The 15,970-nt window shown below is 39.4% G+C and overlaps 1 long non-coding RNA gene across 1 annotated transcript in view; it reads left to right on the forward strand.

Moving 5' to 3' along the window:
• Positions 1–14,860: 14,860 nt before the first annotated feature.
• Positions 14,861–15,970, forward strand: part of LOC137268296 (uncharacterized) — a 53,700-nt gene continuing 52,590 nt past the window's right edge. Inside the window, exon 1 of the long non-coding RNA XR_010955025.1 lies at positions 14,861–15,223. This is a non-coding gene — a long non-coding RNA (uncharacterized lncRNA). The remainder of the gene's footprint in view (positions 15,224–15,970) is intronic.

Raw genomic sequence — 15,970 nt, forward strand, 5'->3', positions numbered from 1 at the left:
AAGAAGACAACCTTTCGGAAATTGACTGTCTACAACCGGAGGCCAACGTGGGGAAATATTAGGCGTGTTGCCTTTACCTTAATTTTTTTCCATATAAATGCAGCGTTGTAGGCACTCTCGTTTAACTGGTAGTTAAAAAGTTCAAAGATAAAACATTTCGAGAGGTTTGTTTCAGGACTATTTGAAGGTAATGGTTTTATTTGCGGGCATGTCGATGTAACTTGCTAATCTTGTTCCCACCCTCATTCTGTACTTGTTGAGTCTTTGAAGTGAGATTACAAACCAGAACAGCCTCACAAACCGTTTCTGGGAAGCTGGAAAAAGCGATCATGTTTCTGCATGACGTCTGTCTCTGTTTTAGGAAAAGAACGATATATTACTTTACTTCGTCTTTTCTTCCACATCTCCGTTTAATATATACTGGACAAAAATAGTTAAGGGTATATGTAAACTTTTAAATTCTGAATAATGATGTATTTGTTCATTGACACAGTAATGAAATATCGATTAAAAAAATACGAATATCTTTATCCAGTATATTTCATTAACATGACTATGTATCAGATATCTGATGAAATACGTTTAAAGTGTAAATTTCCTCCAAAATACAGACAAACCAATTGCTCCTAAATCGACATTAATAAAACAAATTTCATCCTTTGATGTTCAGCCATTGGCTCTGTAAGTCGTCTGTTACGACAATGATGGGTAGATGGAGACCAGTCCCAATCAGATTCTTTTTGTGTTGGATGCCTGAGTGCGTATTATTCTAGGCCGTTTCAGCAATATCGCAGCAATATCGCTGCGCAGCACACTGAAATGGGTATCATACATTGCACCCGTGTGGGGAATCGAAACCTGATGTTCAGCGTGACGAGCGAACACCACAAGCATAAGTCTAACACACACACACACACACACACACACACACACACACACACACACACACACACACACACACACACACACACACACACCACCACCACCACCACCACCGTAGACATAAACATTTATCAACAATAAACATATACATCGACACATATTTGGATATAAACATTGGCACATACATCGACACATACAGTGAGATAAACAGCAACACGTACACTCGCATGTGCACAGGTATGCACATTAATCAACATACACTCATACACATTCCGCTACACATAGTAAAAAAAACAACACTTTTAAACTAGTTCCTGAACCCGACGACAAGAGACATTGTGGAGGTTTTTTTTATGAATGTCTCTCTCTCTCCCGCATACTATCGACATGTTTCTTCGATCTAATCTATATAACGACAGTATTTTCAGATTGCAGTATTAGATCACTAAATGCAAGTTAAACAGACGGACCCTTAATGGAATGATCGCTGAGAGTTATGACAGGGAAACGATTCTTTGATAGAACACGAAATATTGAGTGGTCGCTTTGAAAGGTTTGGATATCTCATTCGATATCTTGCTGACCTGATTTATCAACACGTGTCCAGTGTAAGCACTGTTTGCATTGAATCAAAGCTTTTCCTGTAATCACACTGGACGAAGAACTGAGATGTTCTTTCATTCTAATCTGTCTGTATGAAATACTGCACCTAACCATCCAAAACTGAAACCAGTAAATAGGGACAGCCGTGGCATGTCAACAGAATGTAAAGAATTGTTTAAATCGCAAAAAACATAACCGCACAAGATTCACCTGAGCGTCATTAGGAGTTAATAAACTATCTGTACATAACACACTTATGTTCATGGGATCGAGATATGTAATTGTTATTGCATGCGTCAACGTAAACATTTGTTAACTTCATTGTGTTTCCGCGATGAAGGAAATTACATTACAAGAGAATTATTGAACATTACTCACATGTCGGTTTAAATTGGCAATGGCCGTGAGGGTGATTCGGTTGCTAATTAATAGGAACGCTGGCATACGCATTGCCATGCAACAGGCGGGCGTAAGGAAACATGTAACAACGGTTATTTCATGGCTTCCAAGCCAATATTAGCATGTACTATCCCACCGCTTTGAAAGCGCTCGATAAATAATCTACCTTGGACGTGACAGTCAGCGACAATATAAGCATCGATCTAAGCGGTTTGGTTGACATGGACGAACCCAGTTAGAGTCTTTGAACAACTGGTTCGTTAGTCGCCTCCTACTCCTAAGCATGACTTGGTGGGCCTTGTGTTAGCATAAACAAAATAAGTAAACAAATGTGTGCTCTTTTCTATGAACAAAAAAAACCCCAAAACAAACAAAAAACCAACCCAAAACAACAAACTACTAAATAACATGCACGTACAAAGGATACATGAATATAAAACGTACAGAACCAACATGTTTCACCGTAAGTTTACGGACTGTCAAACTGTAACGGGTGGACGAAAATATTTAGGACTTATTTTTATTAAAAGTAAACTGTCCACAGGTCTGGTTTCCCGAATTGAGTACTACATTCGATTGATATGCCGAGAAATCTAAAGGCCCTCTGGAGAATCGTTGTTAATATATACACCCATGCATTAATAAAGCACCATCCTATTTTGAAAATTCGATTTGATGTTACAGAAATGTACGCCATCTGTATAACAAACCTATAGTTGAAGAAGCTTGGCAATACCACAACCTATTGTATTCTGAGTTAAATGACGTGTACGTGGAAATGTGATGGGAATGAAGTTTTAACCAAAACAACTCTCTGATGAAACTACACAATTACATTTTCACCAAAAGAACAATTCTGTTGCAGACCAAGATGACATTTACACATCAAGACAGCTTTAATTATGCATCGTCGGGAAGAACCCGAATGTCAAAGATTCAGACCTTTTATCACAATCCAGATTGCCAACTGACGAAAACTGAAAAAAGGTCACAGTAATAAAATTTTGGAATAAATCTTTTATGATTTTGAGTTTATTGTATTGAATAATCACGTCTTGCCGGATACTGATGATTACAACTAAAATCTTTTTCGCTTTGTTTGTAAAGCATCTTCTACTGCATTTTACATTTTTACATTTTCACAGTTTGACTGTAACATTTCCTCAATCTTTGATTACAAACTTTCATCCATTCACAATAAATAACGAATGTATAGGACACAACCATAACAATCAATTATTGCTTTCACTTTTCAAAATATGTTAACTTGTTTTACGAGAGAAAAGGACCTGTTTTTAATCATAGGTAATTATCCTAATAAAAGTACATAGTAATTCCAATGATATTTACGTTTTTTTAATGTTAAATGCTTGCTCCATCAAATTATCAAGGGTATTTTGCAGATTTTATTTAAGACAAAATTGATTGGTAAAAATACCGTGTGGTGGTTATTTTATGCACGGATGTGTAGTTGTTTCGGTATCAAATGAAAAAGATGCGTCATTTTCAAGGACCGACATGTGAGTGAAATCATGTTCCCCAGGTAACTATCAGCATCAACACAGTCTCGTTAACAAGATCGATAGATCTGCACCAGTCTGTAGGTCCCACGTGAAAGTCTACAGATCTACAGCAACCTAAACATCCCAAGCAGCTGGGAATCTGACACCATGCAGTGGTCCTGTTCATGCTGCGACCCAGTGCTAGTTACATCACTATAAGCATCTGGTTGCTCAAATGGAGAATGTGCAATTGATGGCTATCTTGCGGGATGACCATTCTGTCGTGGAGTTCTGGGACTGTAGATGTTTTACATCCTGATTGACGTGTCTCGTTAATCTGGGGGTCTGCCTTTTACAATCAGATAATCTGGCAATATTACTTTATGAAGTTCCCATCTGCGTTCCAGTCAGTCGTTCTCCTTCCGCTGCTAATCTTGGCATGTTGGATTTGCATCTACCAGGTATACAACTTACAATTCCAATCGACTGTGCTTTGTACTGTTGGCGCAAAACATGCATGATATTCCACTAACGACATTGTAAAGGATGCTTGTTATCTTTTGCGTATACTCAGTGTTAGTTTCTTCTACACAAACCACTGTTGGATATATGTCTTTAGGTTCTGGTATACGTGTACTTTCGTCCGGTGGTATATCGTCTCTTAGGTTATGATATACTTTGACAGACATTAGGCACCACCCAATTTTATGAAAGGTTATTCACATTTCGAAAAACATGAGGAAGCTGGAGAGGTACCTGGCACTGCCAAGATATCCATGAAGAGCCAGTTAGTCCATGGCATGTTTTGGATGCTTACATTTTGTAACCCGTGTACATCCAGGTTAGATTTGATCTTCAGTAACTCATGCTCTTCGTAAGAGACAAGTAACGGAATCGGATGGTCAGATTGACTGTTTTGGTTTACACAAGCCACCCTGATTGCGTAGGTCGATGCTCATGCCGTTTATCACTGAATTGTCCAGATCAGACTCCACTGTCTATAGAGCGTCGCCCTATAACTGGAGTATTGCCGAGTGCATCATGAAACTCACTCACTTTAACTTTGAATTTTGCCATAAAAGCTGACTATGCTTGTTGTAAGAGGCGGTCAGGGTGGTCAGGCTTGCTGACTTGGTTGACACATGTCATCGGCTCCCAATTGCGCAGATCGATGCTCATGTTGTTGATCACTGGATTGTCTGGTCCAGACTAGATTATTTACAGACCGCCACCATATAGCTCACTCACTCACTCACTCACTCACTCACTCACTAACTAACTTTGAATTGATCACTGCTTGCTACTGTCGCCATGTGCAATTAATTTGCCGCTAAACTTTTTGTTGTGGCACAAAGCTAATTCCAGATCGAAAGGTGCATTGCCAGGATATAATCGCCAAGCGATCTTACTTGCCGCCATGTTGGTATTCTGCAAACGCACGTTACCAGTATCAGCTCAGGTACAGTGATGACGTGTGAAGTATTGGTAAAAGAAGCCTCAAAATGTCGTGAAATGTAAACACGAAAGGCTGGAGCTGGTGGAATATTACTGGAAATGAAAGAAAATTGACTGTCTGAAAGTAACCATGCTGAAGATTTTAAAATCTTTATGCAAAGATTTAACGATGAAATGGTTAACGTGGCCCCGCTTGTCTCTTTAACGTCAAGTTCAAGTGGGTAAATCCCGTGGAAGGGAATTGGCAGTTTATTAGTGAACGATATTTGATCATTCATATACCTGAACCATATGTAAAACCTCTTGGCGAAATTACCTGTTTTGATTTTTTCAACTTAAGCACAAATCCCGATTCGACCATGTGACTAAAACGAAACACGAATTCAACCGTCCTGTCATTACAACGTATCACTAATTCCAAAGATAATTTGATGCATGACGACTTTCCAACACACTGATATACTGATGCACAAAAGTAAGGGACCATTAACTATTACCATCAAACACAGAGATATAATTTTACGTCCATAGCTCCTGTCTTAAAATCAAAATGGAACAGAAACAACAAAATACAAGAAATACCACGCAAAAACATCTTGCTGTTTAGGATCACAGCATGTCAGCGTAATGGTAAAGCAAACTTATTATTCAATCCATACAAGTTGGTATGGCGTTAAGAAAACAAGTATCACAATCAAGAGGAATCTGGGATTGAGACCCAACCCATTATAAACAGTTACCTAATAGGCTGTCATGGCCACAACAGTGATTGGAATTGCTTCATCATTTTAGCTCAAATTCGGTTTTCAGTATTGTTCATTTCATAAAATGTCTTCCATGTATTGAATTGTCAACATGCAGTCAAAGAAATTAACTATTGAGACGGGGAACTACTAATTAAGTGACACATGTGATACTACAAGTCCTTCTTTCTATGAATTTAATGTGAAAAAATATATTTCATTCATGATTACAGCTTGCCTTCTTGATGTGGATTACTTGTCTGTTATATCATTTATCCGAGTTTATTTTCACTATTGCATTGTGAATCCCGAACACATGCTTAATATACATAGTCGAAATCGTACAAGGTGCATTCACCTTGATTTGTAATGACATTAGAACGTTTTGTGGCATGTCTTTATAGACGTTTCCTTATTTCATATCCATAAATATAGCCTGTAACTCATGAAACTCGATAAAGACGTCAGGTTTGATGACAGCTTTGGAGTTCGACAATTTATTTGTACCAGGCTTTGTGTGGCTTGTGAAAACTCATTTTGTGTAACTTTGTATTTTATGGGTATTTTTATTTCATTTCAGTAGTTCACGGATAGACCACGTGATCATGGCGTACGTTACTTCTTGTACAAGTACAGTGTATGACAATGGTTTCATTGCCTAACGTTGATGTTTCATGTGAAAGTTGCCCTAGTTCTACGGATCTGCGGATCTTCATGGAATGCAATTAATTGAAGACATCGTGTATGTATGTTACTGAACGCAGAACATTTGCATCCCTAGTACGTACACACGTGTGGCTTCACTGACAGCATATCTCTAAAGGCGTCAAAGATAAGGGGTCGGTTACAAAAGAGTATGTCGCCACTCTGTGAGTACGTATTGAAATATACGCAATGTAACCTTCACCAGTATATCCTTTTCAAAGATCGTGGTGTAATGGCTTGATGGAAAAGTAAGACTCTACAAGGTACAATGTGTTGAAGGGAATTGGGTTTTCAAGGTAATGGCCTCAAAGATGCAGAGATTTCTGCCAAAGATATTGAAGTTCCATAATCCACTGGCATAGGAGACGTCCTCACGAAAGTGAAAATGTCACTTCATCAGAGTGACGTCATCATTTGCCATAGTTTTGCCATAGAGTTTAGTCTTGGCGAAATACTGGCGGAATTCTTTTCATTACATTTGTATGCTTCAGACATCTTACGGTGTATTCCTCAAAACCTCTTAACTGTGATGTCCACAGTACTGGCCATGTAACTTAAATATATATATCATGTGTAATGTTATCAACAGTTGGAGGCCTTCCTGATCAAGGATCATCGCGTCCTTTTGAACTACCTGACTGGCTCTTAGCGGTGGTAAAGGAAGCCAGCAGCGTCCAGATCCATCAACACAGAATACCTAGTCACGTTGATGTTCGAAGAAATGTTCTCCATGATTGTGAATTTGGCTGCTCAAATGTAGAATTTAATACTGGAGACAATACATGAAAACGGTTAGGGATAAAGGGACAGAGCTATTTGGCCGTCGCCAAATAAGACCAATTAAGAGTTTGATGGAGTTTTCTGCCCAGTGAGTAAACGATGTGAGTAGCCGTTAAGTTGGAACTTTACCTTGTTGTACTGAAGATCCGAGTTCGAATCCCATAATGAACGCCATGTGTTACAGCCCATTTCCTTGATATAACTGGAATATTGCTAGAAGTGGCATACAACATGCCCACTCAAAGGTTCTCAAATTACGTATATAGGTGCTCATTGTGCGGTTAAATGAAGCTACTTACTTGCAGACTACAAACAAATCAATGATAATAAACATGGTAAGCCTTAAGACATTCTCTTTGGTTTCAGATTTTAAAGGAATGTAAAGCTCAGTCATCATAAACTATCCAGAAATACAACTAACAAGGAGGAGGTGATGATTCAGTCGATACTGGTAAACAGAACAGTAGACAATGTAATCATTAAAGTGGTGTCTCTATGCACAACAAGAGCGAACTTTCATATGTTTCCAATATGAAACATGAATGCGTAAGAACTAAGATCACGGCAAAATAAAATGCATTTAGTTTTGCACATTTGGTGCATGTGCCATTTCCATTGTTTCTGAAAAAGATGACGGTACATGCATACATGTAACTACACGTATAGCCATTATAAACTCCGTTTAAGATATGTGAAGTAAACTTTGTAGATGTGTATTATCTTGATACAATTTGAAATAAAACATTTCAAGCCACGTGTGGTTCTGAAAGCGACGTAACAGCAGACTCACCAGTCCAAGTTGTTGGTACTTTTGTGGAGAGTTGAAACACATTTCGATGCTCATTGCTCTGTAGGCTAACTACTTGTGGAGCTGTATTCTTAAATCATTTCCTCTTTTATCTACTGTCGTCATGGCTACAGTGGAGCACTCAAAAAAGGAAGCAGTGAAATCCATGTTCAATACTTTTTTCACCATGTGTGAAGATCATGATCACAAATGATTGCTTTACTTTGTGGTGAAACAGCAGGGTGTGGATGTCATCACCAGATGATGTCCTTATCTTGACAGCTTGCTGACAGGGATAACCTCTTTGGTCGTGTGGACAATGGGTCCGACATCGAATCAGAAGGTCCATGGTCCCTGAGCACATTAGTATATTTAGCGGGGGAGAATGTAGCTTGGAGTAAATCAACAGCAAGCTTAAGCTAACAAGGTAAGGAGGTCATCCGTGGGCAACTCCACCTCCTACATTAATGACGTGTGTCTGTTTTAAAGAGACTGTTACTCACGGACGTCAAATAGCCCAAATTCTATTCATGAAATGTCCGAGAACAATTTCAGCCTAATACAGACCAGTATGCCCAACGACCGACCGTAAGGAGAACACTGCCGTTTGTTCTGTGGAATCTGAGCGTTCATCGGGAACTCGCTGGTTTCATTGCAACAAGACTATGTATTGATTCTTGGGTTAAAAATATCGACTACAATCGGCATGCATTCACGGGTGATGGGACAACGGTGTGTATTCATATTATGTGAAATATTAAGGATGATGAAGTCGGCCAGCTCATGGAGATATAAAACCAATAAATACAATGAGGGCCACTAAAAGGATGGTTTTACTTTCGTGAAATCGTTCGCATAGACACATTTCAAGATTTGAATGTAATGTACCGTTTTGTTAATACTGATGATGTACAAGAATGCCATATACGCTTGTCGCTAGTTAACATGCGCCTCTTTACTTTCATATTATTTCCTATAATTTCACGGATGCACATTCGGTTAGTAATCACTGTTGCATGATTCATTTTATTGTTTGCGAGCAGGTCTACGTAGACGTCATCTGATTGTATTGTTGCAATAATTGTTCATTGTCAAAGGCAAATTCGTTTCAGTTATAATGCTACCATTTGTTTTGAGGAGCTAGTTTTTCGGTTTACTGAAAGGCGTTATAACCAAAAAAAACCAATAGTAAACCAACCCGCTGCTCGGATTATCCGTCCCTCGAAGGTCATTCTCTCTCGACACTCCTGAAGGTCATTCTCTCAAGAAGTTCTAACATGCAGGATATGACGTTGGTCAATTGTGTTTGCGTTAGGATTGTGACGGATGGAGCAGGATCCGCTAAAGTTTCACGACATCTGGTATCACTGGAAATTCTATTTAATCGACTCTGAGAAGATATATGGCACTCGTAAAGAATTGGTTTTGTTCATATCAACATTTATTGCAGCAAACGTCCCAGAAGTTAGTTTTACAACTAAAGTAAATGCTGACATATCACCAAACAAAAAGTTTCTGTTGTGTGCAAGGTGAGCTACAAAATTTCTTTATTCGCTTTCATATGCTCGTTCAACCTTTATATATTATATGTATACATGTTTACGTAATGTATGAATCATTCGCTCATAACTTAAGGACGATTAGATGTTACCTTCGATATATGCACATTACGCATATAATTTAAAACGTATTAAATTATGAAACGCAAAATATGTATGCCAAATATTATACCAAGGACACATATTGAAGACAGCTTTCCCTTGCAAGAACGTTCATCGCCATATCTGTAGTAGGTTTGCATGTGTGTAGAATGTTTGAATGTGAAGTTTGCAGAAGCGTCACTCACGTACGTAGAGTACCTGATTTTGATACTGTCAAATAGAAGCGACAAAGCCCAAGGCGCAGGCATGAGAAAAGCATATGTAGGTAAGGTCGATTAATACCTGTGGGCCTTTATTTCTGTAAATCGTATTGCCACATGGAATTATGGAATCACACAATTATGGAATACCAGAAGGGACACCACAAAATACATGAGCCAAAAAACCAATGTGCGGCAACGCGACAATTATGATTTTATTCAATTACTTGTCGAAAGTGACGACCAACAGGATCGGATAGTCAGGCTTACTGTTGACACTTCATTGTAACCCAATTGCGTATGTCGATGCTCATGCTCTTGGTCACTGGGTTGTGTGGTCCAGACACGACTGTTTACAGGCATTCGCGATATAGCAGGGTTATTGCAGAGTGCGGCGTTAAACAAAAGCGAAACTTTAATTTCTTATTGATGTCGATAGGATGGAAACTTCGAAAAGTAACCACGCAGTGGCTTGAGCGTTCTGTTTCACAGTCTGTGATCATCACGCAACAGATCCGGTGCCTATATTTCCAAATGTTGATGTTCGCCCGCATTCAGAGGGTTTCAGGCATGGTAAGGTAGCCCAGTGGGTACGGTTACAACCTAAAACCTTGCCCGATGCAATACAACTAAGGTGGTCAGTCATCATCTTTACTGTCAACATCCAAACAGGTCTCCAACTGAAAGCCAATCCTCTGTCAATGACTGTGGGGCGGAGTGTGGGGTAGCTAGTATTTAGTATTAAATGAAGTTACGGGCACTATTTCTCACATGGGTACAATGTGTGAACCCATTTCTGCTGTCTCCCATTAGAATCTATCTATTCAGGGTCAGTTCCACGTTTCCTGGAAAGTGCAAAGATGTGGTAGTCAGCTAAGTTTTTCAGTGTTAAATTAAACTCACCAATACATCCCTGTATGTGCCGTGTAAACATAAAACATCAAAGCTTGTAAATAATCACTCTTGGTTGTCTGTCGAAACAGATTCATTTCAACTTAAAGGGTAAATGTGTGCGAAAGAATTTCTGAAAATCAGTATCAACACAGTCGTGGAGATTTGGGTTAGAATGGGTCTACATCAAACTCATTTTCGCCATAAGAGCCGACAAACAGGATCCGTAGGTCAGACTCGTTCACTTGGTTGACTCATGTCATCGTGTCCCAATTGAGTAAACCAATGTCCATGCCTTTGATCACCTGATTGTCTGATCCAGACTTGATATATTTTGTCAGATCTTTATTGCTGGAATATTGGTGAGAGCGGCGTAAAACATAACTCACTCACTCGTACAAGGGTAGCACTAAAACGATTGAATTCTTCAAGAGAGGATTTTGAACGGGCGTGTTTCGCTCAGGCAGATATTTGACCCGATTTTCGAATGAGCATTACCTTATTACCGAAGCCCTTATAGAACACGACAAAACCGGAAGAAGCAGTGAAGGAGATAGACGCATGGATCAGGTTGATCGCACTTAATGAGTATCGCGTGTTGCAATATACGAGTCGTTGTTAATTAGACACACGTCCGATAAGGGGCTATTTTCGTCGTTTGTGCATGTGTTTGTCACACCCACGTTATTCCAGCTACCAACACGGTACTACAATACTACAATGTCTGCTGCGATCTTTAACATTCTCTTAAATCTATGTCTCAAAAACGGATCAAAAAGGTCTCACGTGTGACTGAAAAGGCGATTTTGTATTTGTTGTTATGTGGAAATCGACAAGATTTTTTAAAAAAACCAAATCGCTTTGCGTTTTTTATCTGTGTGCATATTACACAAAAACTAACAATTCTGGTTTTAAATTCTTAATTTATTCGAAAAGTGATAATGCGGTGTAAAAAGACTATATAGCTGATATAAAACAAGAACTGTCGAAAATTTCAGTTTTATAAGAATTATTCATTTAAGCATAATTCCAATTCCACAGAAACAGTCCTTCTCGAAAACTTGTCACGCGCAAATAAAACGATCGTGGGAGTAAGAAAATGTTGAATATTACTATGCACGAACGTTTTCGTTTTAATTCATTTAACATCCTATTTCAAAATTTCATTTCATAAAAAATGTAACTGCTTAGAGACGGTTCACGTTTTGGACACAGTAACTGTTATGCACATCTTCAGTCATGTGTGTCTGAGTAGAAGAACGTTTAGAATAAATTCATCCTTTAAAATCAAAGACTTCAGTGACTCTCCGTATCCTTACCTCCGCTACAGGAAACTGCTATATACATTCGAAGCCACGAATAATTATTGAACCTTATAATTCGGGACGGTAACACGACACGTCCCCCATTCCCTATTTTGATTTATATCATACATTCCCGAATTTCAGGTGAACATATGTAACTAGACTTAATCTATTTTTATGACGGCGCCACCAGTGACAGGATACGCCCACCTTTTCGCGAACACCTGGTGTCATCACTATTTTATAGTAATTGTCATCCATGAACCCCTGATCTGTCATCGTATCGCGTGGTGATAATCATTGGATTGTCTAGTTCACATCCGAGTTGTTTTGAAACGACACCATACAGTCGTAATACTGCTGAACAGATATCTGTTCATGACAAATGCAAAATTGTACAATGGACTCTGCCTTTGGCGGAGATTTCATATGCACGTGGAAAGGTTTTGTCGTTTCTATTGAAAAGGTGATTATATATATACATTTAATGAACGTCGGTGATGGAATTAGTTGCTGGCCTTTGACACAAATGCCCAAGACACGATTAGACACAATTGTGTGTACAATTAGAACAAATACACAACCAGTTTGTTTTCACGCCGTTTTGAAAGAATTTTTCACCAGTGGGTTGACGGCTCTAATGATGCAGGCAGGTATTAGATGTTTAGCGCATGGTGAAATCAAAGTTTGCCACATGGTGATACCAACATTTACCACATGGTGAAACCAAGGTTTGCCACATGGTGATACCAATGTTTGCCATATGGTGAAACCAACCAGTACGACCATGACGGCTGACAATACTTGAAACATAATCATTAATATTGTCATCGTTGATTTCTGGAACACCCAGGGGCGCAACTCTGAATATAGAGTAATCTGGCGAGAGACAGAACATCAAACATCTCAGACTATCAGGTACCTGATCATAGTTAGATGATCATTAAAGGGAGGGTTTGAGTATATTAGAACTTACAGCCAACGTACACCTGTCGTGCTCAAAACCCATGCAGGCTTCCGTATGACACTCACATCCATATATACTCGTCAATGTAGAACACACATGTAGGCATCAGAAACAAACATATGCAGTAATCTGTACAAAACATACACGCAGACACTAGTAAACACCACAAACCCACACGTTAGCCTTTTTCAGAGAAAAAAAGGCCTGAGTGTAAAGGTATAGCGTCACCAACACCTGCCTGGTAGAGGCATCAGTGCATGGAGTAGTGAAAAGCTCACACTGAAAGATAGGCCGTCGCACATAACACACACTCACATCGATGCAGTAGTACAAGCCACACAGTCACATACAAGAATTGTACATAGTACACACTCACATACAGAGAATAATACATAACACACACACACTCACATACAGGCAGTAGCTGATAACACACACTCACATATAGACTCTTGTACATAATACACACTCACATAGAGTCAGTAGTACATAACACACACTCACATACAGACAGTAGTACATAACGCACACTCGCATAAAGACAGTAGTACATAACGCACACTTGCATAAAGACAGTAGTACATAACGCACACTCGCATAAAGACAGTAGTACGTAACGCACACTCGCATAAAGACAGTAGTACATAACGCACACTCGCATAAAGACAGTAGTACGTAACGCACACTCGCATAAAGACAGTAGTACATACCATACACTCACATTCAGGCAGTAGCACATAACACACACGCACATTTGGACAGTAGTACATAGCACACACTTATATTCAGGCAGTAGTGCAGGGCACACATTCACATGCACACAGTCGTAGATAACACCCACTCACATACTGATAGTAGTTTAAGGCACACATTCACATACAGACAGTGGTACAAACCACGCACTCACATTCAGGCAGTAGTGCAAGGCACACACTCACATGCACACAGTCGTAGATAACACCCACTCACATACAGATAGTAGTATAAGGCACACATTCACATACAGACAGTGGTACAAACCACGCACTCACATTCAGGCAGTAGTGCAAGGCACACACTCACATGCACACAGTCGTAGATAACACCCACTCACATACAGATAGTAGTTTAAGGCACACATTCACATACAGACAGTGGTACAAACCACGCACTCACATTCAGACATTAGTACATAGCACGTGCTCACACAAAGGCAATAGTAGAAAGCATGTTTGCCATGCGTTGCACTTTGAAAATATATGGCAGCTTTCACAGCAAGAGACAAGAGAGTGCATCGCCACCATCTGTTGGCAGTAGTACAAAGTGTACGTCTGTATGCAGGTGCCATTACAAAGCCAACACATATATACGGGCAGTAGTGCAAAGCACACTATCGTAAACAGACATCGGACGCACATATTGTCAAGCACTAGCATAGGGCACCCACTCGTATGAAGAGACACAAGTCAAAACGACAAGGATAGTCAGGGTTCAGTGCGAAGCACGCACTCGTGTACAGGCAGCACAGCATTAAACTCGTATGTAAAAATCAGCATAAGCGAACACGCATACCCCGGCATCAGTACAAAGCATACACGCATAGGGAGTCAGTACAAAGCACAGCTGGCATCAGCATAATGCACTCACATCTAACATCAGTAAACGCTGTGTGAATTGTTTCCATCATGTAACTCCTAAATCAGACGCAGCACCTTAAAATACGTCGCAGCTTTCATAGCATAAGGCCCAAACAGTGAAGGTATTGCATCACCACTATCTGCTTGGTGGAGATGACTTCCCATTGGCTGACACCCACCATCGGCCAAGCCATTATGTTTCTATTTGACACAATAGTGTCCAATCCAAGCGACCTCATCAACCTGTCTCCAATCAACCAATGATCAATGCTCCCCCGAAACAACAGAAACCATTGATTCATTTAATTCTCAATACAACCCGTGGGCGTGCCTACATCTATATTGGGCAACCCGTAACATTGCACACCCTCTTATAACTAAGGTAGTGTTAGGTGGGCTAGCAAGCAGTCAACAGGGGACTTCAGAATAACTAGTATTTCTGTATCACAGTATTGATCTTCAGACAGGGTACAAACTCCTCTGTATTGCTATATCACGCCTTTCTGGCTTCTTGAAATGTGATCCCAGCTGCTGAGTGTGAGATCGGAGGGGAATCCTTGCCACATTTTAGGACCAGGCGTATCTAGACAGTTGTGAAGACTTTCCACGCCTTAACAATGGCCTCTACGAGAACTTTTTGTTGGTTTCTTCTGTGTTGCGTGACGTTGTGGGCTTGTGTGGCGGCGAGGAGTATAGCTGATGAAGATTACGTTTACGCCGACTATAAGGTAACATTTACAAACTATTTCCCTGTATAGCACAGGTATTTAAAGGGAACAGACCTTTTGTATTATTTTCAAAATGAGTTTATATGTTCTTTAATACAATATAATACATTAATTTTTTAATATTAATACCGGCACTTTTCACCTGACAAGGTAACGCGGGATTTTGCCGTAATTAATTTAATGACTGTAGCTTATTCCTTTGTAAGGAACATTGAATATGCTTCAGTTTCTTAAAGAAATCAAACTTCAGCAAATATGATATTTTACTTTTAAAAATTAGTTTAAAATGAATTAACAGATATGTTTTCGTATGTTAAATGTGAGACTACAGTTTTAGGTTTTAAGAGGGGTACTGAATGTTTCTTAATTAAAGAATAATCGATTGTGAGGGGATATTTTGTACATGAACTAATATACGTGTTATCACATGTGTAGACTGCCATTTCCACGGAGGTATCATATTATCTTGCTGGTACAGACGGAACATGTCACACATCTAGATATCTCAATAGACGAAATAAATTCTTAAACACACCTCAACACATACTTGCTTGTAAACTTAAGTCTTTCGTGAGTGTATGGGATTATGAAACATGAACGTTTCGTTATTTGTGTCAGAGTGACTGTGTTTTATCTAAACCCAGTCAAATACAACATATCCAATGACGGACTGAAACTATTTTTCTGTTATAAGTGAGTGACCAAAGGTCAAGAATGCTGGAGAAATGTATGAATGGAACTTATCCT

This window comes from Haliotis asinina, chromosome 16, assembly GCF_037392515.1.
Source record: "Haliotis asinina isolate JCU_RB_2024 chromosome 16, JCU_Hal_asi_v2, whole genome shotgun sequence".
Classification (NCBI taxonomy): domain Eukaryota; kingdom Metazoa; phylum Mollusca; class Gastropoda; order Lepetellida; family Haliotidae; genus Haliotis; species Haliotis asinina.